At 43.8% G+C, this 27,773-nt stretch overlaps 1 protein-coding gene across 1 annotated transcript in view; it reads left to right on the forward strand.

Annotated features, from left to right (window-relative positions):
- Positions 1 to 27,773, forward strand: part of CAMKV (CaM kinase like vesicle associated) — a 64,985-nt gene that overhangs the window by 20,296 nt on the left and 16,916 nt on the right. The gene's annotated exons all lie outside the window — the stretch shown is intronic.

Here is a 27,773-nt window from a genome sequence, read left to right on the forward strand (position 1 = left end):
GTTCCTCTCCCCCCCTCCCCATGTTGGATGCTTTCCTCTTATGCCTTAACTTCTAGTTGTTCTGTTACAAAATCTATTTTGCTCTGGACTCCATGGGATCTCATCGGGATATATCAAAAAGTTTGAAGGGGAATTTTGGGATCATAGAATATATGCCAGGTATGGAGGAACAAAGGTGACAGCTCCTCATCCAATTAACTTTTTTTCTTTATGGTAAATATTGCTAAAACAGAAAAGGGTGTTGGGATTTACTGGTGGGTGTGTCTTTTGGCCCAAATCTGGAAAACAGTTAATTATACTCGAATTCTGCTAAAATCAATAAAAATATATATAGTTCAACCATCATTACCTGCAGTTGACTCTCTCTGGGTTGAGCTTATGTGCCTTCTTCTGCTAGGCTCAGAAAGTGAGATAATTATACAGTAGTCAGAAAGTCTCCCTTTTTGTGTACTCTAATATTACCGTGTTTCTCATATTATAAGACATGTCTTATATTTATTTTTTCCTCAAAAAAACACACTATGGCTTATTTTCAAGGGATGTCTTATTTTTTTCCTCCTCCTCCTGCCGCGGCCAGCATTGCTGCTGCGCCTATCACTATGTCTTATTTTCGGGGTATGGCTTATATTCCTTGAATGCTTAAAAATCCTGCTATGGCTTATTTTATGGGTATGTCTTAAAATATGAGAAACAGGGTATCTAGATCCCCCTCTGTTTTGACTAAATGAAACTGTTGTTTATGCCCACTTCAGAATCAAAGCTGTTGGTGGAACAAAAATCACTGAGCAACCAGAAAGTGTGCAGTTCAAGGGCTTATCTGTTGAGCCGACCGTAATCTGTGTAGCCCCACTTTGTGTTCCATTTCTTGGTTACACTAGCGCATAACCAAGAGATATAGCCTAAGGATTGGCTCTTGTGGTAATCCAAGTCTCTGCATGAAAAGGCACAGGAGAGGAGAATTATCTGGTCCAATGATCACAGGCATCTCGGTTAGCCCAGCTGCCGTTCCCATTTGGGTTGTAGTGGTCACCACTTGAGAGCTGCAGGTGTGACCAAGCCCATGGCATAAGCTGTCTGTTTTGATACTTCTTCCCTAAAAGCTCCAAACAAAGCATGTAACATATTTTTAGTTTCTTTCCGAGACCAACATCCTGCCAATTGCTTTCAGGGATTCTTCATATTTGGAGGGCTATCTAGACCATTACTATAGCACACAATTCTTACTAGGAGTCATAAGTCATTATTGTATGTATTCTTCCTTTCTTTTCCTAGTCAATGCCTGGCTCTCTCCATTAAAAAATGAAAATGAAAACAACCCTTTCTCCCTGACCTTCATGTTATAACATTAATGCATTCCACTAACATTAGCTTCTCTCTGCTGGAGATGCCACAGGCTTTACTTGCTTCTGACTTCCCATCTCACATACTGGTGTCACTTTCTAACCCTGTCTGTGTTCTCAGCCCCCATGTAACCATACAATCTGTCTCTCTTGGTTTTCCAACCTTTGGAAGAATCTGAGCTTAGCTGCACTGTAATGAGGCCGCTCTCTAGAACGAACAGACTGCAGTTTAGCACTTCCTCCCACTGTTCTTTTTATTCACACGGTTTATTCTCAAAGCTTTCCAAAATTCCGGCTTCCTTACAGATTTGCTTTGTGCAACAGCTCTGCGGGGCCTCTAGCGAAGCTGAGCTTCGTGCCCTTGCTCAAGAGGAGACACCGTTTCTTCCCTCTCGGACATTATGCCGTCCGTGCCTGTGCTCTCATCTTAGTCCTGCCCAACAAGCAAAAATAAAGGAGGCAGTTAAGCATGTTGCTGCAGAATAGGCTGGCCGAATGGGAAGATGAACAGGGCTTCTGTACTATTAATAGTGTCATGGAAAAAGGGAATTTCAGCAGGTGCAGCTTATCATGCAAGAGGGAGAAAAGCGATTGGAATGTTCTCTTCTGCACAGCTATTTATGGTACATGTGTCCTATCTTCCTTCACATCTGGTCAACCTACTACTTAGCAGGAAGAGAGAACAAAAGTGCCAAATTGTTCACTTCCAGATGTTGGCCAAGGGTGGCTAAGTATACAGTGCTCTCTAACACCCAAGGCAACAATCTATCCATCTTATGAATTTTGTTTGTTCCAGAACAACACATCCATCCAGTGTTGTTGTTGGGTTTTTTTGGGGGGGGGGGAGCATAGGTGGACAAATTGACAGAAACATTGAAGTCCACATTTGGACAATGTCTAGGACCACCCAAAAATATACAAAACAGGGGCAAGCTTTGGAGTTCTACAGAACTCTTCGTCATCAGGCAAAGATGTTACACAAGACAGGAAGTAAGAGGATGAGGGTTTGGGATTTATTTAAAAGAAGCCGAACATCATAAATTAAGCTGGATGTTATAGCCATAAGGCCAGCTTTTAGGCTTGGTTCCTACATGCAGATTTCAAACCGACTAAGTATCTGCTAAGTTCCATAAGTATGAGGCTTCTTGAAGCAACAAGCAATGGCTGTTCCCCGCATTGAAAGATCAGCTGCTACCCAGATCCACCCCATGCTGTTTGCATATTTCTCCTGATGCCTTTTTGCCCTTCCTACAGCTCCCTGTTTTCTCTTGAGGCTTAGTGTCTAAGCCTTACCCCTGCTTGTTCCCCAGCTACGTAGCTGTTCCATGATGGCACTTGCAGGCTTTCCTGACTCAGCTGTCACAGTCCTGCTATCCTGCTTTATAGCTGGCTGTCTTCTTTGCAATGTGATGTGGTGCGCTAGCACTTTTTGCCTGTGCGGCATTGTCAACTGGACACATGACGCAAATGAATCGGCAAGACGGTTTACCCTGTTGTGACCTCTAGCATTCTTGGCACACAGCCTAAGATACTTCACACCTCCTTTTGGACTTCAGAGCTCCCACAGTACTAGGTTCTAGGTCAGATCCTAGTAGTGGGCATTGCAGCCACAGTAGAGAAGAGAGGTGGTTATTTTTTGTTGGCAATAGAAACCAGCAGGCAGCAAGTCCCCAGCCTCACTTCTCTGGGAGAAAAGAGAGAGCTAGAGAACCCGATGTGCTTTCTTTTGAATTCTGATCTAAAACGCACCTGGCACAAACTTCTGTGAACTTCTCAGGCAGGAGAGGTGTGTTTTTTATTGCTTCATAGAGAATTTCTGAAATTGCTCATTTCAGCATAAGTATCTGCTGTGGCCATCGTGCAGCCTCTTCCAAAAACTTAATCATATGAACTGGACTTCATCTATTCTGTGACTTGGGAGCACACCACAAAATGAAAACTACCTTCACTGTTTTTCTAGCAGTTGTGGTTATAGGGAAAGCTACTGAAAATGCACCGTCAAGCTATTGTAGACAGTGTGTGATGGAAGCAAAGGCCCACAGACCAGATGAGGGGGTCTGGATGGGACAATGGGGCTTGATTTGGAGTTAGTGTCCCCTGCCAACATTCACCACACACATATGTACAGCAAATGATAAGAGTTAGTCACTAAGTAATGACAAGTGAGTATTTTTGAGACTGACGACATGACTCTATGCCCCAAACTAAGGCCAGGGGGCCAGATGCGGCCCAATCACCTTCTCAATCCAGCCCATGGATGGTCCAGGAATCAGCGTGTGGTGCCTGCCTGGTGTTTTTACATAAGTAGAATGTGTGCTTATATTTTAAAATGCATCTCTGGGTTATTTGTGGGGCATAGGAATTCGTTCATATTTTTTTCCAAAATATAGTCCGGCCCCACACAAGGTCTGAGGGACAGTGGACTGGCCCCCTGCTGAAAAAGTTTGCTGACCCTTGCTCTATGCCATCATCCAATCTAATGAAAGTATTGTTAAGATGCAGGTTCCAGGGATTTCTATATAATGGGATGTGACCCAGAAGGCTTGTTCTTTGCCTGTCTGTGGCTTAGGGGGCACCCCATTTTTCACCATATCCTAGCTGCACCTGAGACTGGAATTTAAGAAATGAGTGTCCGTTGCAATATGCTGTGAAAGAATCACAATCTACCCCAGCTAGGAGACCACATTTAATCCTTTTCTTTGTGTCAAGGGATAGAGCCAAAATTTATCATCCCTGAGCAGTGTGTCTTACCATTGTGGAAGGGCCCTTTTTGAGCTTTCAATCCAGGCTCTTCCTTGGCCTGTTTTTTTCAATACAGTGCTGTATCATCACCACCACCAAACCATCTGTCTGTAGCTGAGTCGCTGGTCAATAAAATTGCAAAATTCCACCTTAATTAAGAGACCACATGAGCATTTACCTTAACTAACTGAGCCTTGGTAAGCAGAGTAGAAAAGGAACCCTCAGTATACTTAGAAGTCTTCTGTATCTGTAGCAGCACTGCATCGTAAGATTTTAAAACGGGATTGTAGCACATCAGGCTGTAGGAGAGGGCTGCATTTAGAATGTTTTTCCCCTCCCCAGAAACCCACCACCACCACCTTGCATGCAGAAAACTAGTGTGTCAGCCTTGCCGCCTTCCTGACATTTTAATGTGGGCAAGGTGGCTCCGCCAGCTCAGAATTCAGCTACGTGTAACCACACCTTCCACTCTCTCACACACTTGTGGGCTGAAGTGGCAAGGAGTATGGCGCAAGGGGCAAGGCAAGTGCTGCCAGGAGATTCTCCAGCTTTATTGACTGCTGGAACAAGGCTAATGTCTGAAGTGTCCCACGGCTGTGACATGGACTAGGGGAGCACTCAGTCTGCTGACCGCTGCATGGTGTGTTTGGGAGACAAAAGAGAGAGACCACTCGGCAAGAAGCAGCAACAAGGTCTCAGACAGAGCAAGATCCGTTTACTATAGTCACCAGGTCAGCATGGGAGGCTGAGCAGCTAATTCTGACTTCCTTGCCTCTTTATTAGCCCCATAAACTAGCCAAGCATTTCATTAAGGGGAAGCAAACGGTAGGCTATGCACGCCGAGATGCTTGTGCAACAACACCTGAGGGATGCATAACAACGGGCTGCTTTTCAGGAAGGCTTGTGCATCTGTCAGGAACTCAGGGCCGGACTAGCTGAACCAGCACATTTCTTGCCCTCAGATTGAGTGGGGTGGCTTAGAACGCAAGAAACAGCCTTTTACTGTGTCAGGCCACCAGACCATGCACCTCAGCATTATATACACTAGGGGTAGGGAAGCTTCTTCAGCCTGGAGGCCATATTCCCTCATAGACGAGCTTCCGAAAACAACATGCTAGACAGTGCTAGAGACAAAGGAGGGGTAGAGGAGGTGTGACATGGGACATTGGTACTGGGGTGTGGCCTGGGAAGAGTCTCAGGGGGCTTCAGTTGCCTTTTGGGCTTGAGGTTCTCAATCCTGGTCTGTAATGACTGCCAGCAGCTCTCTAGGATTTCAGACTGGAGTCTCTCTCATCCCCAACTGCAGTTGTCAGAGATTGAACCAGGGACCTGATGCAGCAGCTAAAAAAGCCAATGCAATTCTGGGCTGCATCAATAGGAGTATAGCATCTAGATCAAGGGAAGTAATAGTACCACTGTATTCTGCTCTGGTCAGACCTCACCTGGAGTACTGTGTCCCGTTCTGGGCACCACAGTTTAAGATGGATACATACAAGCTGGAACGTGTCCAGAAGAGGGCAACCAAAATGGTCAAAGGCCTGGAAACGATGTCTTATGAGGAACGGCTTAGGGAGCTGGGTATGTTTAGCCTGGAGAAGAGAAGGTTAAGAGGTTATATGATAGCCATGTTCAAATATATAAAAGGATGTCATATAGAGGAAGGAGAAAGGTTGTTTTCTGCTGCTCCAGAGAAGCGGACACGGAGCAATGGATTCAAACTACAAGAAAGAAGATTCCACCTAAACATTAGGAAGAACTTCCTGACAGTAAGAGCTGTTTGGCAGTGAAATTTGCTACCAAGGAGTGTGGTGGAGTCTCCTTCTTTGGAGGTCTTTAAGCAGAGGCTTGACAGGCATATGTCAAGAATGCTTTGATGGTGTTTCCTTCTTGGCAGGGGGTTGGACTGGATGGCCCTTGTGGTCTCTTCCAACTCTATGATTCTATGATTCTATGACCTTCTGCAACCAAAGCAGATGCACTTCTGCTGAGCTACAGCCCTTCCCTGCTTGTAACATGAAAGAAGAAAGGTGGAGACAGAAATTGATATGAATAGAGCTGAAAGCGGTATGAGAGGAATCACTTCCTCTGGTGTACTGTATTCACATTTTGTTTTACTGCCGATTCTGTGCAGGCAGGTTTTGGGGGAAAATATATTTTAAAAACATATAAATCCTGTTTACTAGAGGTGGCAGGATGTACCCACCACCATGAACTTCTTTGAAACTGCCTTCTGCTCTCTTAAAAAAAAGGCAGCTATCTAAGTCCACTAAATTTCACATTGGTGCATAATCTGCAGTAGCTGTCACTACTCTGACTCCTATTTAGCCCTTAAGAAAGAAGTACCTGATTACCATATTGCATTGTATCTGGGGAATTTGTGTGAAGTCTAGGCAAGCTCTCTCAGTGTTTGCATTGAAAGAGAAGATGCGTATATAATTAACCATTCTCAGCACTGTTGCTTGCCTTCACGAGGGTAACCGGGTTTGACTTCTCTATGAGATACCCATCTTCTCTGTTAGGATAAAATACCTATTTCTGCAGAGCAGCTTTTAGAGAAAATAAATTCCAAGAGTGTTTTCCACAATCCCCTTTAGATAATAGCACAGGATAGCTAATACAGTATAGGCTGAGACATTGCACTACAAATCTCCACAACTTGCCTCTGCCATAAGTTCATGGCAGTCTCAGGCAGACACTGCAATATGGGGATTTTACTTGACATATAAGATTCAAACTATGTATTTAAAGCAGGGATAGGCAACCTATAGCCCTGCAGGTGTTGTTGTGCTACAACACCCATCACTCATGGCTATTGGCCATGCTGGCCTGGGCTGATGGGTGCTGGAGTCCAGAAGGGCCACAGATTCCTCATGCATGCTCTAAAGTCTAAACTGTTACTATTACTATCAGGAATATCATAATCAGATCAATCCTTCATTGCTCGTGTTTTCCTTTTCCAATGCTTCTTGACATATTATATACACATCTTCCCTTAGTTCTTTTACATTATCAGTGCTCCCATCTTGCAGTACAAGCACAAAGCAGATAAAGCTTAATGAAAGGTGGATCCAGGGCAAAATGGGTTGTCTTAAAAAATGTATTTATTTAAGAAATAAGAATACAAAATCAGCATATATGAAAATACGTACAATAACTTTAAATTGATGGCAGAAAATGTTGTGGTTGGACATGATGCACAGAGTTTTGATTAGGAGTGTAGCTTGATTAAATCAAATTAAATTATTTGTTAATCAAATAATTAATTGTGTGTGTACTTAACCTATGAACATTGGGCGGGTGGGTCTTTTAAAAGGCATTCTCTCTTTGTTTTTAGATTGTGTATGCCATAGAATCATAGGGTTGGAAGAGACTTTGGGAGTCATCTGTTCCGAACCCCAACACAGTGCAGGATGTAAACACAGCATCCCTGCCAGCTGGCTGTGCAGCCTCCACTTCAGTATCTCCAGAAAAGCAGAGCCCACCACCTCCCAAGGCAGCATGTCCCACTGCCCACCATCAGGAGGTTCCTCCTAATCATATTTATCTGAAATCTGCTTGCCTGATATTTCTAGCCATTGACCTGCCCTCTGGAGCCAAAGAGCAAGTCTCCAACTTCTAGGCAACAGACCTCCAGATATTTCAAGATGGTTAGTTAATCTTCTTAAATATGGCAATTCCATCCTTTGTGAGAGTCAAGGGGGAAGACCTCCTTTAAGACAATGTCTGCCATCTGCTGTTTTGTAAAGTACTAAATTATTATAACATTTCTTTTTTTAAAAGAAAAAGAAAAGTTGCCCGGCTAATGAAGGATGCCCTTTAATCAGTTGAGAACCTCTCTAATAGACTACATCCAACTCATTAATTAATGAAAGGTTGAAGACCTGTTTGTAATTGTTCTTCGGGAAATTACAGTACTACTGCAAATATTGCCAAATGTCAGCACAAGCTTTGCTGCCACACTTGACAAGCTGAAATCCAAACAAGCTACCACATTACTGCTCTCCCCATAAAAAAAAACCCCTAGCCCTCACCCACGCATATTCCAGAATGATTATCTGAGTTTTGCAACGTTAAACTTTTACTCTGAAATCTTTGTGCTTTGGTTGAGAAAAATACCAGAACAGATGTACTGTGCAGTCCATCATCATATATCCTATCTCCACTACCATTATGATTTTTACTCTGAGCCCGTAAATCAGGGCTATCCAATGGGGTGCCTTCTGGATGTTGCTGAACTGTAACTTTTATCATTCCTTACCATTGGTCATGCTAGCTGCTGGAAATTGGAGTCCCAGCAGAATCTGGAGGGCACCACATTGGCTACCCCTGCCATTAACAATACCTTTTTTGGTTTCTTATGATATATGCCTAATTAGTTTGCTGAGACTTGCCTTATCACCAAACCAGCACGAGATTGTGATTTATAGAAGAAAAATATATTTGCCCCCCCCACACACACACACACAACCACCAGTGTACGTAGCAGACTTGCTTGTCTGCAAAGGAGAGGAAACAAAGGGATTCGTGTGTGTGTGTGTGTGTGTGTGTGTGTGTGTGTGTGTGTGTGTGTGTAATGGAAAGCACACAGACACTTTGTATTATATGCCTAGGAGGAAAATCTGTACTGGCTACTGTTCCTGGCTCTCTAGCTCTTGATATTTGCTGGATGAGTCACTTTTGATGACAAATACATTAAACAGTATCTTTAACCCTGCTTTCCAATCATTCTTCTTTTGTGCAAAATACAGCACAGTATAGTCACAGCTGCTGTGGCATCATTTGCAATATATAAATCAATTGTGCATTAAGTTATTGTCTGAAACATGATGGGTCCAAGCCAGAACACTCCCCAGGACAATTTCACTGTATACAAGCTTAGATCCTGTCGACACACTTTTCTTCCAACTGAACTTGAAGATTTGAGGCTACGATGAATGATATTCTGAGAGGTGTTTTCTCCCACTGGCCCGTCAAACCAGATCAACAATAGCTGTTCTGTTTGTCCTGTTTTCTTAATTTTTAAAAATTTTTTAAAAAAGAGACTTTTCCCAAGTTAGGTAACAGACAAGACACTGACACACAGGACCAGTGAAATTGGCCGCAGAACATTACTTAAGCCCAGGTCTCATATTACATAACCTCTAAGATAGGTATATGAGAGAGCACAGAAAAATATAGGCACATCTTGTGTAAACATGAAGGTGTCATTCTACATCAAGCTAATAGGATCAGGTTTCTTATTCTAAAGGGAAGATATTTGGTGATAACAGCAGTTGCTGCAAAAAAGAATATGGTGGGTGGTATATGCACCATGACCCTTGTCCAATTGTGAGTCTCATCCCATTCAAAGTAAGTAGAGCGGTTGCAGAGTGCAGCCTACTCTCCCATTTTCCATTGTAAAACAACTCTGAAGTGGAAATCCATCCCATATGATAGAAGCCCATCAAATATTATTCAGTACCAGCTCTCCTGACCCCTATCCTTTAGGACCAAAGCAGCCTGGTTCTTGGTTTTATTTAAGGTCTTGTTTCTCTTTCTTTCCTGACACTTGTAATCAAAAATATATCTTTTTTTTCTACATAATGACTAGCAATAAGAAGATTCCTTGATCCATTCTCCAATGACATTCACTGATCACAATGGAAATTGATCAAAATACCAGAGGGAGGCAGCATGCGGCTCCTGAAACCTTTTTGTGCATACATGGTCTCCTTTCCTGTTGTTTGTCCTCACCATCTGGAATTCAGAAAGGGAGGGGTCTGTTTATGCTATTATCTCTAAGGCTTTAAAAAAATTCTTCTTTACCACTTTCTCTCTCTCTCACCCCCAAATCTCCTTCTCTTCTACCCCAGACATATTAATAGTTAAGAATACACTAAATTTATTTTATCTTCAAAGTGCTCTGCAAACATTAGTTAATTAATTCTCAGAGCTTGCCAGTGAGTCACTATTATTCCTACATGTGTTTCGAGCATCTGCGTGATTTGCTGTCCACTCTGAGCTTTTTCCGCAGTTTAGCTTCCCAGGGACTCTCTGTGGATTACTTTCCTCGCTGATATCTACTTGCTGCCATTGGCAGTTGTCATCTTCTGCCAGCATTCCTCCATCCATATCCCTTGCTCCCTGTTTCTCTGCTGTGGCTGAAGCTTACAGCTCTTTCCATTAAAGAAATCTCCAGAGTGGAGGAGTCAATTAGTCTTGGCAAAATGAAAGTGTGTGGGGTTGGGGGGGGGAGAGAGAGAGAGAGAGAGAGAACCCCAGAAATAGACCAAAGATGAGGAAAATAAATATTTCCCAAAGAGTTAATGAGCTCTCTGTGGGATTTGAACTCAAGACCCCCAGTACTGCTGCTCAGATCTGTACCATATTCACTTAAACAGTAACTCTGTTAGCAGACTTGAATAGTTTCGGTTTCTGAGTAACAAAATTGCTTGATTCCCTGGTATATTTGCCTCACCCTGTTTAAAATCCCTGGGGCTCCCAGCTCCTACTGCAGTCAGTGAATTAGGCAAACTGACTCAGTTGACGTAAGGATTACCTCTGAGATACTTACAATTCTCTTCTTGGAAAGATCTAAATTGATTTAAGGCAGGACCAGCTTAGTCCTGAAAGGAAACTCAGATCTTCTTAATGTAGCTCGGTGCTTTGCTCTTTTTTTTGCTTTTTTTTTTTTTTGCTTAGTACCAAACTTTTTAAGACTCTGGTGTTTTAAGAATTTAAACGCAGAGATCATCGTGTACGTTTTGAACACATTTAGTGCCATGTTTGACATTTCCTCGCCTACTGGACGTTTGTCCACAGACAGTTTTTCCGGGTCATGTGGCCAGCATGACTAAGCCGCTTCTGGCGAACCAGAGCAATGCACGGAAACGCCATTTACCTTCCTGCCAGAGTGGTACCTATTTATCTACTTGCATTTTGATGTGCTTTCGAACTGCTAGGTGGGCAGGAGCTGGGACCGAGCAACGGGAGCTCACCCCGTCACGGGGATTCGAACCACCGACCTTCTGATTGCCAAGCCCTAGGCTCTGTGGTTTAGACCACAGCGCCACCCGCGTCCCTAGGGTATGAATATTCAGCCTAATCTAATCTGCCTCTGACTTGCTCATGGTACACACACTTCCCACGACCAGCTGCCCCAGCATGACCTCTGATCAGACAAAGTTTCTGCCATGGTTCAAACCTAAGCTATTTCCCAGGAGAACAACCATCTCTGATGCAACTGGAGTGCATAGATATCAGTGTGACTGTTGTAGGAACTCATCCGGTAGTGCCATTATGTGAAAATAGGCACTCTGTCATATGCCTGCAAGATTTTTAGAACTATTTTTGAATAAATAAAAACTTTCTGAAATGCACTTGAAAGGGTCTAGATGAAAGCACACAGATCTACATAAGTACATGAAAGGACAAGTGCAATCGCTTCCTCTCAGCGATGTTCTACCATCCAAGTCCGTTCCTTTTTCCCTTGACTAAAGAAATTGACCAAACTAGAAGCTGCTTCTGATCTGATCTGGTTAATTTTAACATCTTATTAACTGCCATGGGACATGGGGAAGCAACTGTAATGAGGAATTAGGATAGGAATCAACATACTTTCCCCTCATATGTCCTTTCATCTATAATGCTTGTAACCAAGCTGTATCAGGGCTAGTACCGCTTAACAATACTATTATGGGGGTTGTAATTCACTTTACTCTTCAGAAGCAATCACATGTACATAGCCATACCCATTTCACAGGTTGCAGAAAGACTGCATGGTAGAGCTCCAGACAGGAAGAAATTTAAGTACAGTGGTACCTCGGTTTAAGTACACAATTGGTTCCGGAAGTCTGTACTTAACCTAAAGCGAACTTTCCCATTGAAAGTAATGGAAAGTGGATTAATCCGTTCCAGACGGGTCCGCGGAGTACTTAAACTGAAAGGACTCAAACCGAAGCATACTTAAACCGAGGTATGACTGTACATGCATACTATCGCAAGAAGGAGCATTTGTCCTTTTGGACATTTAACCAAACCAACCACAGCCTCTCCTTTTTAGTACAGTGGTACCTCTGGTTACAGGGACGCAGGTGGCGCTGTGGGTTAAACCACAGAGCCTAGGGCTTGCTGATCAGAAGGTTGGCGGTTCGAATCCCTGCGAAGGGGTGAGCTCCCGTTGCTCGGTCCCAGCTCCTGCCAACCTAGCAGTTCGAAAGCACGTCAAAGTGCAAGTAGATAAATAGTGACCGCTACAGCGGGAAGGTAAAGGGCGTTTCCGTGTGCTGCTCTGGTTCGCCAGAAGCGGCTTTGTCATGCTGGCCACATGACCTGGAAGCTGTACGCCGGCTCCCTTGGCCAATAATGTGAGTTGAGCGCGCAACCCCAGAGTCGGTCACGACTGGACCGAACAGTCAGGGGTCCCTTTACCTTTACCACTGGTTACATACACTTCAGGTTACAGACGCTTCAGGTTACAGACTCCGCTAACCCAGAAATAGTACCTCGGGTTAAGAACTTTGCTTCAGGATGAGAACAGGAAATTTGCGGCGGTGGCACAGTGGCAGCGGGAGGCCCCATTAGCTAAAGTGGTACCTCAGGTTAAGAACAGTTTCAGGTTAAGAACAGACCTCCAGAATGAATTAAGTTCTTAACCCGAGGTACCGACTGTAGTTTGTAGTGGAATAGTTAAAAGTTACATTCAAACAAATGACTTGCCACATGGAGTTTCCTCCACACATTTCTTTCAAGTGTTTGCCCATGTGACTTCAATATACAAATCATGGATAAATTATTTAGAAATTAGTTACGGGCTGGGAATAAGCAAGAGTTTAGCTTACTGATATATATTTTTAAGAAATGTATGCTATTTGAAATATTTAAATCTATGTCTTTACGTTAAAATTACTTTAATGTCGTAAAATTATTTTATATTATTATGTCTGCTTTGTATCTTAGTATTGTGTGTTTAATGGTTATTATGCACCCCGAGGCTGTGAATAATGTATGTCATCTGAGGAAGTAAGTCATCATCCACTGCTAAGGTGCTTTCTGAGCTCTCGGCTGTGTAATTTCTCTCCATTTTACTGTGTGTACGATGTGATCTGCCCGGGGGGGGGGGGGTGTGAATCTGAGTATAAATCCAGGGAGATGTTTCTGTGAAATTTCTCCAGTAAATTCCATCTGACACTTTAGGAGGGGGCCAAACATTGTAAAGTTACCACTTTCAAAGTGCCCCCCAGATACCCTGTTTTTAGGTGCCTTCAGACATGGATAACTTAGTGTAGACTATTATTGCTATATAGAAATTTGAAGGACTAGAAAAAAAAGTTTTTTAAAAAATGGAGGGACCCATCCCATTCCACCTTTGATTTTTCCCTTTCTCCCCTTCAACTTCCCTGTTCTTGGGGGGCGGAGGCTTCATATCTGTGGAATAGCAATGGCACTTCCAGCTTTTCATAAGCCCGCTCACCTCTATATCGGTGGGCGGTGTTGCGCATGGACAGCCGTGCCTCAAGGTCTTCCAGCATGAGGGGAGGTACACTACCTCACCCCTATGTCATAGCCAACCACGGTATTGCGTGGCAGCTGCAGCCAATCAGCTGGCAGAGTGGGTGTGGCCACGGGCCGTTGAAACTTGGTATGGCCGGTTGGCTCCCTCTTCCTGCCTTTTAATCAGATCACCCCACCAACCCTCTTATCATGCTTTGCTCTGATATGACCTTGCTATAGCAGTTGCCGTTCGCCTGGTTGTTGGGCCGGGTAGGAATTTTTTCCATTTGGCAAATTGGCACCGGCCATTTGGTTTTTGCCTACCTAGTAGCAATCGTCACAACTTTTGTGAGGTTAGGCATTGGGTAAGCCTTTGATTGGAGGGGAGGTTGTTGCCTCGCCTGCCCCTCCTCAGTAAGGGTATCCTGTTAAAGGGACCCGGGGTGTAAATACAGTCTGAAGCCTGGGTGTGGGCTAGGCCCATGTCACAGCCCCTATGGGAACCCCTCGTGGTGCCACTATTTGACGTAAGTTATAGGGCACCTCCTTTTGGTGGTTTACCCTTCCGTGGACTCCCTGCAGATGGGCAGGAGTCAAGATACAGCCTGGCTTCACCCCAATGCCTAAGCTGGCTTCCTCAACCTTGGCCCTCCAGATGTTTTGGCCTACAACTCCCATGATACCTAGCTAGCAGGACCAGTGGTCAGGGATGATGGGAATTGTAGCCTCAAAACATCTGGAGGGCCGAGGTTGAGGAAGCCTGGCCTAAGCCAAACCGCTCACATCTGTAACCAATAAAGTTGTGGACTATTTGAACCCATAAACCAAATATTCCGTGTCAGTGTGACTTCTTGTTCTCCTGGAACTTTGTGGCTCGGGTGCCTCGGGGCGCAATTCAAATAATGTCATGCAGCCATTTAGCAACCCTAAATGTTGTGAGGAGGGGCACAGTTTTCATTGGAACCATGATGTGGGACGGACAGGGTTAAATCCCACACACACCTGCACTACACTTCTGAACATGATTCTTTCCCAACTGCAAAGGAGGTGGGAAACCTATAAAGACGATGAGGTTCGGAAAGGAAAGAGTAAAACTGATAATAGCCCTGATTCCCAGAGATGGGAGATGGACCATAAAAAAGGAAATTGTTAAAGCAGTCTATAATGACTGTAAGCATTACCTCCTTTTGCATGTTCTGAATCTCCCAATGTTCAGCTTCATTGGATGGTCATAAATTCCCCATGCACAATCTTCTACCCTTCTACCATGCCCCCTGCACTGTTACTCACCTTTGTTCTAAACTAAAGTATGTTCCAGGAACAACAACAGGAGATAGATATTGTGGCCTTCCTGCCCTATTTGTAGGCTTCCCACAGGCATCTTATTGTAGCATGTGAGATCTGGTCGTGGACAAGACAATGCTATCTGGATGGACCTCTGGTCTGATTCATCAGGACACTTTCTTTTACAAATCTTGGTTCAACAGACTCTGGGTTATGCACACCACTGCCATTTGGATGGCTGAAATTGTGGTGGTTCATCTGGATACATTTTATATGATATTTTTATGGGCTCATTGACCAGAAAAAAAATGTTTTGCCATTTTGTTCTGTTACTAGACCAAAATTAGCATAATTTCAGCTTCTGCCAAGTCAATGAATAATGATGAACTGCTGAAAAATTGTTTGGGGATTATAAGAACTGGTCTTTGCAGATACAAACGGTCAAAAGAAAAAATAATTTTTAAACCTTATATTCCATCCTTCATTGCAACACACGGAAACTGGGGCAAGAGGCTACCACAAAAGAAGCATGGCTAAAGTTTCTGTTGGGTTAGTCTGTCCATGAGTTTTCTACTTGTGGAATTAAGCAACACTAATTTAGGCTAGAATCCCATATGCAGTTACTTCCGTGTAGACATTAAGCGGTCAGTACAACTCTCACAGACATATATAAAGTTCAAGGACACATGGAAACCGCTAGGCCCTGCATGCCTCCAGAGTTCTCCCTTAGATCGGTAAGAAGCACAGAGGGGTTATTGCCCAAAGTTGTTTTTAGGGAGTCAGCCACAAAGTTGTTGATCTTTTTTGGAAAACATTGCCAAAACTTCCTACAGCCCTCCATGGATCCCCCGTGGTACCCAATGCATCCTGCCCCAGCCTTCCTTTTCTACTGCACACAGGTCTGGGCTGGGGTGCAAAAATCACCCCAGAAATCTGTCTCCAATTATCTGCATAAGGTTGTGAATTTAGACAAGAGCTGGGAGCTGAGAAATGGCAAGGGTGCTATGAAGGTAGAGTGCTGGAGACTGTGGAGTATATGATGTATGTGCATGTAGCGACATGTATGTAGTAAAATCAAACGCAGGAGAAGCTTCCCATCCTTCTCACACCGCATGGCACAAAGGCATGCATTTTCCCCCACCCTTCCTCCTCTCCTCACCCTCATTCTGTACACTTTGAGTACTTGGGTCCCATAAAATGTAGTACCGTATTGGCCTGAATATAAGCCTCACTTTTCCCCCAGATTCCAACCGTGAAAAGTTCAAGTGCGGCTTATATTCGCGACCTTACGGTATGCAGCCAGGAGCATGGGGCAAACAGCGCCAGGGGTGCCCGCCCTGTGCATAGTCCTCCATTCTCTCCCCCAAGGCCGGGAAGGGAGAGAGCGAGGAAAGGGAAAGGCAAAGTCAGCACGGCTCCTCCCCCCCCCCCAGTATGCAGCCAGGAGCAGTGGGGAGGAATGGAGCGACTTATATTCGTTTCCTCCCCTCCAGTTTTTAAAGGTGTGGTTTATATACGGGCCAATGCGTTAATTTCTAATGTGGCTATTGAGGTAAAGTGATTTGGGGTGGGGGGGAGGGGTGCCAATACAGCTCCTTGCCAAGGCTGCAATGGACCCTAGGTATTCCTCTAAAGAAGAGCCACTGTTTCATGTCCCAGTTTACACAGTAGAAAGATTTGCCACAAGGTCTCTGTGATGACCCCAACATCTGGAATGTGCTTCCCCTAAGTGTAGGCAGGAGGACCCTTAGGCTGGGGGGGCCAGGCCTCTAAAACCCAGCTCTCATGACTCCTTTCATTGGCCCCAAATGAGGCCCTCATTTTGTCTGAAACCTTAGCACCCTCACCAAACTGCACTTCTCAGAAAGCTATGACAGTATAAAGCTGAAATAGGCTCATAGATTGTAGAAAGACCCCCCCATAGGCAATAAATACCCGTATATTCCGGCGTATAAGACGACTGGGCATATAAGACGACCCCCAACTTTTCCAGTTAAAATATAGAGTTTGGGATATACTCGCCGTATAAGAAATACGACCCGGCATATAAGACGATCCCCGAATTTTGAGAATATTTTCCTGGGTTAAAAAGTAGTCTTATACGCAGGAATATACAGTAGTTCATCTAGCCCAGCAGAATATCTCTGGCAATAGTCAATGCCCTATTTTCCGGGAGACAAGGCACCAGCAAAGAATCCCATTCCTTGTTGGGTTCCACAAACTTTGCTAGGTCTCTTTGAAACCTGCATACTGTTAGCCATTACGCAGCTTTCCTGAATGCTAATAACTTACAAGAATGAGTTGTATTCCGTTTGTGGTTCATGTGCAAATTAGTAAGTACACTTTCTATATTGTCTCTCCTCAAACCATACATTATTTTACTATGCCTGTATTATAACATCTTAGCTGCTGCCTTTCAAAGTTTTATCCTTTCTGAGAACGGATGCTTCATTATTTTCTAATATGAAGAGATAAATCCCCCTTAGCACGGTTTGCCTTTTTGATAGTCCCGTCTCTAGCTGTCTCGGGATCTCCTCCTTGAATGCTGGTTGCCAATTCTGGATGCAGTAAAGTGGAAGTACCATTGGGCTTTAATTCTTCTTAGCATGCGTCACTTTACATTTACCAACGTTTAATTTCATCTGCCATTTCATTGCCCTTTCTCTCAACACTGCGAGATCCTTCTGTAAATCCTCGCAGCCTGCTTTAGACTTAACTGTGTTGAATAATTTAGCATCATTTGGAAATTTAGTCACTTCGCTTGTTCGTTCCTTTTTACAGGTCATTAATGGCTGTTCTGTAAAGAGCAAGTACCCCACAGATTTTGGGGCACCGTCTTAATCTCTGTTTATTTTATTGCATTTATATCCCACCTTTTCTCCAAGGAGCTCAAGGCGGTGTACAAAGTTCTCCCCCTCATTTAATCCCTACAACAGCCCTGTGAGGTAGGTTAGACTGAGAGGCAGTGACTGGCCCATGGTCACCCAGTGAGCTTCACGGCTGAGTAGGGATTTGAACCCTTGTCTCTCAGGTCTTAATCTTACCCTGACATCTCAAATCTTTGCAGTGAGAACTGGCCATTTGTGCCGCAGCTAGTTTAGCTCTTTCAGCCAGTGTCTAATACGGAAAAGGATGCCACAACATCTACATTTTCATGACACGATTTTGTTATGAATACATTCTCTTTAAACCTGGAGGGATGATGGTGGGCTCTCCCCTCCTGAGGGGTTTTAAGCAGATGCTGAAGAACTATCTGTTGGAGATGCTCTGCTCTCGATCTCCTGCAGCCAGCAAAGAGTTGGACTAGGTGGCCCAGGAGGTCCTACCTGACCCAATGATTCTGTTTGTAAAGTTAAAACCAGTTTTATAATGTATTTTAGGTCACTTATGACCAAATAGGCAGAGTTTTGTGACTGCAATTCTAGCTATCTTATCCAAAAAAAAGCAGCCACTTGGCGGGGGCCAGTTTAGATCTGGATCACAGCACAGAGGAGGGATGTCAACAACTTCAGTGATGGGGATCCCGCATTTTCAGAGGGGAGGGAAGAGAAGCTCCATTGTGGAAGCAGAAGTCTGTCGTGCGCAGAGCAACACTGTTAGATGTAGCCCAGTGTCGAGAAGTATTCTCCAATAGCAGGCATCCCCAAACTGCGGCCCTCCAGATGTTTTGGCCTACAACTCCCATGATCCCTAGCTAACAGGACCAGTGGTTGGGGAAGATGGGGATTGTAGTCCAAAACATCTGGAGGGCCGAAGTTTGGGGGTGCCTGTCCAATAGAGAAAGAAGGCTTAGCAACCATGGGGTCAGGCTTGCCAGTGGCACAGTTATGTAAAGGGGAGAGGGAAATAACACACCACACCACACATAGACACACACAAAAAACAATTATTGTGGACTGAAGCTGGAGTTTACAGAAAGCACTAGCTAAGGCTGTGGTGACCTCGTGCTAGTTAAAACAGGAGATTGAGATGGATTGGTGGGTGCAGCTAGCTGGGGAAAACTGCTCAAGATTACTAGAAGTTTAAAATTCTGTATTACTGAAGAGCAGAAAATATTCATTATTATTTTTTGTCTCTGCAAAACACTCTACTGAAACTTCGCTCATATTCTGCCTCTAGCTGGTGTGTGTGTGAAGGCAAGGTAGCTTATAAATAAATATTTGAGGAGTTGGAGCTTCAATGGTTTTTAAGAAAGCTGGCTTTTTTTTTACCATATTTCATTGGGATATTTCTTGCAGATGGATGCTGTGTGCTGCCCAGAATTGCCAGCACTGAATATGCATTCTTTGACTGTTGCTTCGAGGGTTGTAAATGTTTTATTATTTTGGTTCTAATTTCCCCGCATACAACTTTATGTGCTTGCGGTGGCCTGCATAATGTTTCTATGTCCACTGTTATCCTTTTTGAAAAGCTTCTCAGACTTCACGAATACTGGTCTATGTATATTAATGTATTTTTTTTACATCTGGTATAATACTTATCATCACCCCCTTTAAGTAGAGATGTGGCTTTCTATTATGTAGACACTGTTTCTCACTGTTCCTCCACACTCCAGTCAAAAGCGGCCACGTGCCTCTCTGGGTGTTGCACGTAAAAGTGATTGTTTCGATCCTTTGTCACAGTTCTCCAGTTCCCCAAAGGTGGACCCAGATGGCAACAAATCTCCTTTATTCCCTAGCCAGAAACACATACATACAATGTGGCCAATAATTTGCATTGCAGCGACCTCTGGTGGCCAAGAGTCCTTTCCGCTTCTGGGCTCTGCCTGAGGTCACTCCTCTAGGTGCCAGATTAAACATTGTGTACATTTGTGTGTAATTTTCACTAGTTCTTGCTGTGTGTTTTTTTTTCAAAAAATGGAAAATACAAAATGTGATGGGAAGCTGTCACTTTCAGCACAAAGTGGTTAGGACATTTAACCTGTTCTCCTATGGACAACTTTCTGCTCAAAATCTCTCCTCTTTCTGGCTGTTTTTCCTGTATTTTCTAAAGTGGGTAGAAAAACAATTGGGTGGAACAGTTTCTTACAGAAAAAATAGCAGGCGAGGAAAGGGCTAAGTATCTCCTCCCCAGTGTCAACATAGGGAAAGGCCATAGCTCAGTGCTAGAGCACCTGCTTTTCATGCGGAAAGTAAAAGGTAAAAAGCAATCCCCGGCATCTCCAGGTAGACATGGAGGAGAACCCTGCATAAAATTCTGGAGATCTGCTGCCCATCAGTCCAGACAGCACTGAATGAGATGGACCAGTGGTCTGTCTCTGCAGCTTCTTATATTCCTAATTGCAGGCTCCAGTAATTTATTGGTGTGCTGTTCTTAAAAATAAAATTTTAAAGTCCAGGGAGAGTAACGCATGAGTGCATGTAGCAAGTACCTTGGCCTTATGTCGCAGCAAATAATTGCCTGGTTAGCAACCACTATGGATTTCACAATGTGACTTGCGTGAGTCACTGTGAGCTATGCCGATCTCCTTTGCTGGCATTTGTTGCTGCTTTTGTTTTCTTTGCTACTCGGGCGATAAAGTAAGGTGGGGTAAATTTGACTGCACCATGCCATCTTTGGACCAAAAGGCCCCCAAAGCAGCATACAAAATGTATGCCTACAGTATAAATAAAGCATAAGGATCCAAGAGTAACCAAAAAATAACACTACCACCCCAACTGTATTTAAAAGACAAAAAAAATAGCATAGGCACCAGAATAACAAAATGAAACCCTTGTTATTAAAAGCCTGATCTTCACCATTTCCTTGGAGGAGAATGAGGGGGCCAATCACAGCTCTAAAGGGAGGGAGGGAGGGAGTTTGGGGGAGATGTGTAGCTCAGTAGCAAAACATCTGCCTTGCATGCATGTTCAATGAACCCCAGGTAGTGCTGGGAGAGACCTGCCTGAAACCCTGGAGAGCTGCTGCCAGTCAGTGTAGGCATTACTGAGCTAGATGGATCCACAGGTCTGACTCAGTGTAAGCAACTTTCTGTGCCCCTATGTTCCAATGCCTGGGCCCCACAACACAGAAGTCCGTGGCTCACATGCTCACTGGCCCCACAGCAGGCAATGGTGGAGTGCATAACAGGCATGTGCAAAAAGGTTCACAATCCTTGCAACAACCCTGTGAGTCAAGTCCCTATAAATCCTCTAGGGACCCTGTGGTGGCGCTGAGGTCTAAAGCACTGAGCCTCTTGGGCTTGCCGATCAGAAGGTTGATGGTTTGAATCCCCACGATGGGGTGAGCTCCCGTTGCTCTGTCCCAGCTCCTGCCAACCTAGCAGTTCGAAAGCACATCAAAGTGCAAGTAGATAAATAGATACCACTGCGACGGGAAGGTAAACAGTGTTGTCGTGTGCTCTGGCTTCCGTCACAGTGTTCCATTGCTACAGAAGTGGTTTAGTCATGCTGGCCACATGACCTGGAAAACTGTCTGTGGACAAACACCGGCTCCCTCGGCCTGAAAGTGAGATGAGCACCACAACCCCATAATAGTCACCTTTGACAAGACTTAACTGTCCAGGGGTCCTTTACCTTCCCTTTAAATCCTCTAAGGCTGGGATGAGAGGATGGGGTGGGGACTCTGGTGCAACACAAACACTGCAAGTTCTTAAGCAAGGAGGAGATTCAAGTACACATCCTTTCCTTTCCTATGCCCAACAATATTAACTTTTGGTGTGTGGTCCATCCATTCTCTTATCCATTCCTGTCCCCTGAAAAGTGTGCTTTTACAAGCCAGTAGGAGCTAGCAACCCTGCCTGACTGGTCACACATGCATCTTTTTCTCTTGGAGGTAAGAAACACAAAGCAAAAGAGTGCAAGGGCCATCCGAGCTCGAACACCTGGTGCAAATGTTTAATCTGTTTTGCAATATTTTTCACTGGGGGCAGTTAGCTCATTCAGCTAGTAGCCTTCATGCTGAATATTGAGAAATCAGCTGAAGAGAGCTATCCACGCAGTTCTTAATTCTAGATGGCTATGCCAGCACTTCTGTCTCTTCCCATTTCATATATTCCAGGCTCTGTAAACAGAAGCCAAAGCTGGAGCTGTGGCACAAATCATACCTATATAAATGAGCATTTTGTGTAATGGTTCATGTCCCAGTTCAGTGTCCTGGAGTCTTATCATGCTAAGGTAAAGGGACCCCTGATTTATTACATTTAAAAATGCTTCTGTCCCACATATCCATCCATGAGTCCCCAAGGCAGCCAAGGATACAAAACAAACACAGCAAGATTAGGCAACAGACAAGCAATCAAATAAACAGTAAGCAATCAAAGATGTGCTCTGGGAGCACAAATAATAAAACAGTCTTCCGCAACTTTGTGTCACCAGATGTTTTTGATCTTCAGCTTTCATCATCCCCAATCATAGGTCATGCTGCAGTCCATGTTTAGCTGTAATCCAACAATGTCTAGGGACCCAAGTTTGGGGGAGGCTGTACAAATGTCTCAATAACTACAAGCAGAAACAACGAGCAGTAGTTAATCGCTAACTTAGCCCGCAATGTATTTTTCATAGCAAGATGCTAGGCTCGCTCTCAGTGTGGCGTAATGGATGTACACCAGGGAGACCCAGATTCAAATCCTCCCTGAGCCATGAAACTCACTTGCTGACCTTGGCCAGCTGCTGACTTTCAGCCCGACTCTCAGCCTAACCAACCTCGCAGGGTTGTTCTAAGGAGAAAATTAATAAGGGAGAACCATGCACTCTGCACTTTTAACACCTTGGAGTAAGGCAGGATGTAAGTTTAGTAAATATATAAGTAAGCTTTTCTTCCAGCTGTCGCCATTCTTCTTCCAATTCACCTTCCTTTTGAGCTGTCATAAAATTCATAAAGTTATCCCCACTGAGCAGATGCTGGTCAGTATTGAGATTGCAGCCCAATTATGCCTCAAAGAAGAGTACAAATTAAATAACCTATTTTTTAACCTCTTTTCTCATGTGGAACGGACACTGCAAGAGACAATCCCAATACACAGCCCGAACTCAGTGGTGGTAGCAATCAGTGGGAGCCTACTCAGCCTCCACATTAGAAGAGGTGGTCTGGTAATAGTAATAATAATAATAATAATAATAATAATAATAATAATAATGAAATTTTATTTATACCCCACCCTCCCCAGTGAGAGCTGGGCTCAGGGCGGCTGACATCAATAAAATTACAATAAAACGTAAAAGAAAGAAAAACAACTGATTAAAATGCAGATTAAAATACAATTTAGATTTAAAAATTGTTTTAAAATGCAACCTCATTTAAAAATGGCCCAAATCAAAACCCAAAGGCCAAGCAGAACAGCTCCGTCTTGCAGGCCCTGCGGAAAGATGTCAAATCCCGCAGGGCCCTGGTCTCCTGTGACAGAGCATTCCACCAAGTTGGGGCCAATACTGAAAAGGCCCTGGCCGTAGTTGAGGCCAGTCTAGCCGCCTTATGGCTCGGGGTCTCCAAAATATTGTTCTTTATGGACCTTAAGGTCCTCTGCAGGGCATACCAGGAGAGGCGGTCCCGTAGGTACGAGGGTCCCAATGTAGCTGTGTACCTTGCATATATGGAGTCTCACTATGGTTCCCAGGCTTCCTGAGTAGAAAACTGGGCCAGCATTGCATATTATAGCATTGAAGTGGAAAATAAAAAAAATTCCTTCAGTAGCACCTTAAAGACCAACTAAGTTTTTATTTTGGTATGAGCTTTCGTGTGCATGCACACTTCTTCAGATACGTATCTGAAGAAGTGTGCATGCACACGAAAGCTCATACCAAAATAAAAACTTAGTTGGTCTTTAAGGTGCTACTGAAGGAATTTTTTTTATTTTACTTCGATCCAGACCAACACGGCTACCTACCTGTAACATTGAAGTGGAGTTAATGAAAGTGTCCAAGGCATGTCACATGCATTTATTCAGTAATTCCCACGTCAACCTTGCATAAGGTAGGTCAGTATCATGGTCCCCACATTGCAGGGGAGGGGCTGATGAGGCTGGCAGTGGCTTTCTGACGTCTACCTCGTGACTCAGTTTTGACGTAGGAACGTTCACATCCGGTTCTCTTTGCCATCGTACCACAATACCTCTGCATGCAAGCCTTTAGGTGCGAGCCATCTGCGTAGCTTTCTGCAGCCTGTTCGCTATCCTCTTGCTGTGAAAGTAAAGAATGGAAGTGGGTTTCCAGGGACGGTGAGGGCAACAGAATTCCTTAGAACAGGGGCGGGGTGTTGTCTTCCAGATGTTGCCAGGCTACAGCTTCCATCATCCCTGGACATTGCTCATGCTGGCTGGGACTGGTGAAAATCAAAATCAACAATGTTTGGCCAAGACTTCCCCGCGCTACCTTAGAGTGAGAAATACCCCATTGCAGGGAGAAATTAGCTCTTGGGATAGTCAAGTTTGAAGATTCCTGCTACAGACTTTTCCCCCTTTCATTTTTCAGTTGTGCAAATTCCACCAAAACAGAGGCATCAACTCAAGGATTTTGACGGAAGATTTCCAGTAACAGCAGAGTGCTGTTTCACCATACTGTTCTTACATCTGCTTTGGATGTAGAGGTCTCCCAATCAAAAATGAACAGCAAACGCTTTGGTATCCGCCGTCTGAGTTGTCATTTGCGGGGAGGAGTGTAAGCCATAAAGTTTTGTGCTAAGGGCTGGGGAAAAGAAAGCGTGCACAAAAAGCAAAACAAAACGCACCTTCATTTTTTTCATGCATTTTAGCGCTTGCTCAGTGCTTGTGTAAGCCCAACCAATCCTGGATCACGCAGTTAAGATGAGGATATCACAGCACCGCATAGCCAATCAGATTGGGCTGTGTGACAACGTGGAAAGTAAACAAAGTCCTCTCGTTGCCCTTTGACTGCCAGGAAATTGGTCAGTGTTCTTGCCCTGGCTGCATTCAGAAGTCATGTCCAAGTAAGGATTTGTCATTAAGAACCATGGATATCTTCAGTCATATGTGCTCCCTCCTCCTTCATGCATGTGGAGAGTTCATATGCGTCTGCTTCTTATTGACAGAAAACCATAGTTTGCCATTTCATCCAAATGTGGCAAATCATGGTTTGCATGAACCATACCTTGCAATCAAATCAGGAGCCCAAACCAGTTTGATCCTGGTTTGGGACCCTCATTTCCCCAATACTTAGATGTTTGCTTCTGGTACTGTGGGTAGGCTCAAAACCTACCTGGAAACTGTATTCTCTCCCTCCTGAAAGCACCACCCCAGTTCATAGCTTACGAGGTGCAGAAGGCAACACATTCTGAAAGATAACTTGAGCTTTGAGCAGCATCACTTTGTGGAATGTCAGTCACTACTGCAGTTATTTGGGGTGGAGAACCTGGGGGTTGTGAGAAACCTCTGGATTACAGGCACCTCCATCAATCCTTTCCCCCCTCTTTTTCTACTCCCGGTAGTTCTGCCAAAAGTTACAAGTATGAATGTGGTATCGAGATTGTCAGCATGGTGGGGAGCCTGATTGATTTTTGCTTGGCTGAGCATGTTAAGAATTGGATTTTTCTGCATCTCTATGCCATTGGGAGGGCGAGAAAAGGTTTACTTTTGTTTTGTGAGGATCGTGTGATTTCGGTACAGTTTCAGAACTGAGAGCTTTTTAAAAAAGAAGTAAACTGAATATGGCAGTTCTCGATTTGTGATGGATAGGAGCGTGATTGCTGGTGTTTCTGCTCTGAGCTCATTGCACTGTAGTTCAATGCACTGCTGGCTAATTACACTTGCTGGAGATGCGTTAATGATACAGCTGTCACTATCACTGTGTGACAACCCAAAGGCAAGGAGCTGCCTGATGAGTAATTCCAGCATTGACCTGGGTATATTATCTTGTGCTTCATTTTTTTTGTCAAGCTGTATTTCCAGAATCTCTAGATTCACGCACAAGAGGTGGCCTATAACCCCACAGATGGGCGGGGCAGCAGCTGTTCCCCCACCCACCCAGCATTCATATATATATTTGTGCAGGATGCTTGCAAAATATTTTTATTCGGGGCTGCTCCACACACGGATGGATATTACTTCCATGCAGGAAAGTTGTATGTACATTACCAGTTGCGACAAATAGACACATGCTGAGAAACTGCGAGTGGCAGCAGGGTCCCATCATGTGTGCGATGGATTCAGCCCATTAGGTTTGACCTAAAGGACTACGGGCAAACAGAAAGTAGTCGCTCGTCCTCTGCTGCAGTCTGTCATCTGAGCTTCCACAAGTCTTTTTGAGCAGTATTATGAAGATAGGGTCCATGACAATGCAATATTCAATTTAAGGTGAGCCTTTCTGTGAGTAGGTACCATCTGCATGCTGGAGTATTCCTAAATCCTTCTCTGTAGTGTTTTTTGGGGGGAAATGAGACTAGTTTCCTACCTCTAATAGAGAAGGTGAATCTACTGTATGTGTCCATTAACATTTGTTTAATGGAGCAGAGCCAATTTAGCTAGGCTGATCGACTATCATAGATGCAGAGGATCGTCAGACATATGAAGCTGTCATATGGTTTCTCTCCGTGGAATATTTTTGTGGCTCTTGGCCAATTACAGAAAGACGTGTTTTGTTTTGTTTTTAAAGGTAGGAGGTGTTTCTAATCAGGAAAAAAAAATAACACAACTTCCTTGGCAACTACCAACATTAATCGTATGGATTTCACACTGCATAACCACAAGATATTAGTTTCGTAATAATTGTTCAGGTTCTGTACCATTTTAAACTACAGAATTTATTTTTATGAACTGACATTTTTGCCAGTACTGGGATACAGGGTGGTCATTGACACATATTCCACTATCAGCATATGGAATATGAAGCATGGATTGCAAATGTCTGAAATGCATTCCTATTGAAGATCTTTTGAAATGGGGTATGTGTGTTATTATGAGCTATTGTGTTTTTATGAGGCTCATATACAGAATAATTGCAAACTTTACAACCTTTAGAAGACATCTGAAGGCAGCCATGTATTAGGAAATCAAATGGGTGGTGTACAATTTATTATTATTATTATTCCTGTGACAAAAAGGCATATATTTCCCTTATCTATATATGCATATCTAGCTCAGTTGCATATCATTACATAAACTATGGCATATATGGAGCCAGTAATAACTAAAGTGTGTGAAGAAGTGTGCATGCACACGAAAGCTCATACCAAAATAAAAACTTAGTTGGTCTTTAAGGTGCTACTGAAGGAATTTTTTTATTTTACTTAGAATAATAATAGTAATTCTTTTATTTTTTTATTTTGATTTATTAGATTTGTATAGTGCCCTATACCCGTAGATCTCAGGGCAGTTTACATCATACAATTACAATATAAAAACACAAAATACATAATAAAAATAAGAAAAGAAACAGAACAATAATCTGCCCTTCCACAATACATTTAAAAGTACATCATTTTAGTGTGTCACTAATCGGTTGGGGCAACCACACACAAAATAAGTGGAGGACAAGATGGCCGGATTTTAATTGGCAGAAAAGATGATGCAGGTGAAAAGGTTAAAATCCCTCCGCATTGTGGCTGTGTTCCAAAGAGGGGACCTCCCACCACTGCTTTCAACTTAAAAACAAACAAACAGGATATCCCATTTACAGAACTCCGATGCCATATCAAGTCTGGCTCTAACATAGCCAGAAAAAGTGTTTGAAATGACTGGCTATAAATGGATGAGCAAATAGCAGCTCATAGTGGATATTGCAACTGCACCTGAGTGACTGAAGTCCCTTTTTCTGACCTAAGTGGGTGATGGTTCCTTGATTGCAGCTTCCCCATCAACTTGGTTATAGTGAGAGTGAAATCACTGTTTTACTGGACACCCAGCCAGGCAAGTTGCCTTCTCGGTAGTGGCACCCACCCTGTGGAATGCCCTCCCACTAGAGGTCAAAGAGAACAACAATTACCAGACCTTTAGAAGGCATCTCAAGGCAGCCCTGTTTAGGGAAGCTTTTAATGTTTGATGGATTT

Source organism: Zootoca vivipara, chromosome 2 (genome assembly GCF_963506605.1).
Source record: "Zootoca vivipara chromosome 2, rZooViv1.1, whole genome shotgun sequence".
NCBI lineage: Eukaryota > Metazoa > Chordata > Lepidosauria > Squamata > Lacertidae > Zootoca > Zootoca vivipara.